At 36.9% G+C, this 2,597-nt stretch overlaps 1 protein-coding gene and 1 long non-coding RNA gene across 2 annotated transcripts in view; one reads left to right on the forward strand and one right to left on the reverse strand.

Annotated features, from left to right (window-relative positions):
• CAPZA1 (capping actin protein of muscle Z-line subunit alpha 1) overlaps positions 1-2,597 on the reverse strand; it is a 49,583-nt gene that overhangs the window by 14,854 nt on the left and 32,132 nt on the right. The window lies entirely within an intron of this gene.
• LOC129392078 (uncharacterized) overlaps positions 1-2,597 on the forward strand; it is a 30,300-nt gene that overhangs the window by 13,224 nt on the left and 14,479 nt on the right. The gene's annotated exons all lie outside the window — the stretch shown is intronic.

Consider the following 2,597-nt stretch of genomic DNA (forward strand, 5'->3'; position numbering starts at 1 on the left):
CTCGCGGCATGTGGGATCTTCCCGGACTGGGGCGCGAACCCGTGTCCCCTGCATCGGCAGGCGGACTCTCATCCACTGCGCCACCAGGGAAGCCCCCTACTAAATTTTTATGTTTAAAAATAGTTAACCTTTAAACTATACTTGGAATTAATCTAGGTATACAGTTGGCTTTGGAAATCAAAATTAGATCAAACTTATACATTTTATCAATTATTTCCTTTTCCCTTCTATTTTATGTTACTTAGTTTAAGGCTCTACTATCATTGCTTTATGTCTTTATGTTTGCTAGCATTAGTCTTCCTTCATTGTTGTTCTTGATCAGAATAATCCTGTATGGTCTAATTACAATTGTCATTAGGAATTGTATGGAATCTATTTGAAAAAGATTCACATATTATTTATATTTCTAAATCAGATAAACTTTCCATATTATTTTTATTCCTTATTCAGAAATTTGGCATTTACATCTATTTAATTTTCCATTCATTTCTCTGATTAAAATGTGTGGTTGGGTGGGTGTATATGAACTGTATGACAGACTCTTGCTTGTTTCCTATCCAATATCCATTCTCTCCCTTTTCCTTACTAATAGAACCTCAAAGGTTTTCAAGAAGGCAATATGTCCAACTAAAAAGACAACACTTCTCAGCTAGGAATGATAAAGTGATATGCATTCTGGCAACAATTTATCAGTGGAAGGTGCTCCTGGAACAGCCAATAGCACCTCTTGCACCTTCCTCCTTCTTCCTTCCTGGAACATGCATTCAGTACCCAGAGATGGATCAGCTATCTTGAGAACATGATAATGAAAACCATAAATAAGGATGACACAACAGAGAGCCAGAAGCAAATTGCGTCTCTGATGATATGGAACTGCCATAACATCCCAAAATATTACCTCTGGACTTCTTATGTGACAAAAATAGTCTCTATTTAGTTAACCCACTGTAGTTGATTTTCTATTATATGCAGTGATGGCATCTACTTTAATAACTCAAACATCTTTCCATATTTTCCTTTTATGTCTAGGTAATGTGGTGTCGTTGTGGCTAAGAATGTGATCTCCTTTTGACTACATTTTTAAGCTGGCTACCACATGTATATGGGAATGTTCTTATATATCTGGACACAGACCTTATTATTTCAATACTTCTGCTGTATTAGTGAAGTATACAATATCAACTGTAAGCAATATTTATCATTTATTTTTCAGTGTTTTTTTTGTCTTTTATACTTGTAATTAATCTAGTTTCATTGAGAAAATAAAGATAAGCACAAATATAAACTAAAACAAACAAAAAACAACAAACAAAACATATTACAGTAATCCTGTAATCCCAACATAGGGAGTTAACATTTTGGTGTATATTTTCCCACATTTCCCTTTCTATGCACATCTATATACTACTTTATTTCTGAGTCTAAAGATGCATACATTACCCTCATGATTTAACATCTCATAAAATGGGATACATCTTAAACTTGACAGCATCTTAGGACTGTGTCATAGTTTAACTGACAGTGTTTTTTCTTTCTTAGTGGCACATAAAGTAAGATGTACCTTTCACAGAATTTAAGACGCAGATTCTAATATAGTATAACTGTTCATTTAAATATCTATTTAAAAAATAAACTAGCATAATGCTATATATTGCTTTAGGTTTTAGCTTAATATATCATGAACATATTCCCAGTTCAATATTTCTATCAGTTTTCAATGGTTACATAGAATTTTGGCCTACAGATATTTTATTTATTTATTTATTTTATTTTTAATTAAATTTTTTTTTTTGCAGTACACGGGCCTCTCACTGCTGTGGCCTCTCCCGCTGCAGAGCGCAGGCTCCGGACGCGCAGGCTCAGCGGCCATGGCTCACGGGCCCAGCCGCTCCGCGGCATGTGGGATAAATTTTTTTTTTTGCAGTACACGGGCCTCTCACTGCTGTGGCCTCTCCCGCTGCAGAGCGCAGGCTCCGGACGCGCAAGCTCAGCGGCCATGGCTCACAGGCCCAGCCGCTCCGCGGCATGTGGGATCTTCCCGGACCGGGGCATGAACCCGTGTCCCCTGCATCGGCAGGCGGACTCTCAACCACTGCGCCACCAGAGAAGCCCTATCTTTAAATTTTTTTTAACATCTTTATTGGAGTATAATTGCTTTATAGATATTTAATGTTGGACATTTAGATTGTTCCCAATTTTTCATTATCATAAACCTTGCTTCAAATAATCTTTTCACACATTTATATACTTATTTCCCTAGGATAAATTCTATGGACTTGTGGGTTCAAAGGAGATTCAGACTTTTAAAAGGCATTTGCTATTTGGTGCCATATTGCCTTTGAAGTGTACATTAATGAATTTGTAAAGCCCTTTCATATAATGTTAATAACTGTGGTAAAAATGGGAATATGTATTTGCTTTGTTCCTGTATTGAAAGAGGAATTCTTGTTTTCCTGTTAAATATAATGTCTCCTGTTATTCTTTTTTTTTTTTTTTTTTTTTTTTTTTTTTTTTGTGGTATGCGGGCCTCCCTCTGTTGTGGCCTCTCCCGTCGCGGAGCACAGGCTCCGGACGCGCAGGCTCAGCGGCCATGGCTC

This window comes from Physeter macrocephalus, chromosome 4 (assembly GCF_002837175.3).
Source record: "Physeter macrocephalus isolate SW-GA chromosome 4, ASM283717v5, whole genome shotgun sequence".
NCBI classification, from domain to species: domain Eukaryota; kingdom Metazoa; phylum Chordata; class Mammalia; order Artiodactyla; family Physeteridae; genus Physeter; species Physeter macrocephalus.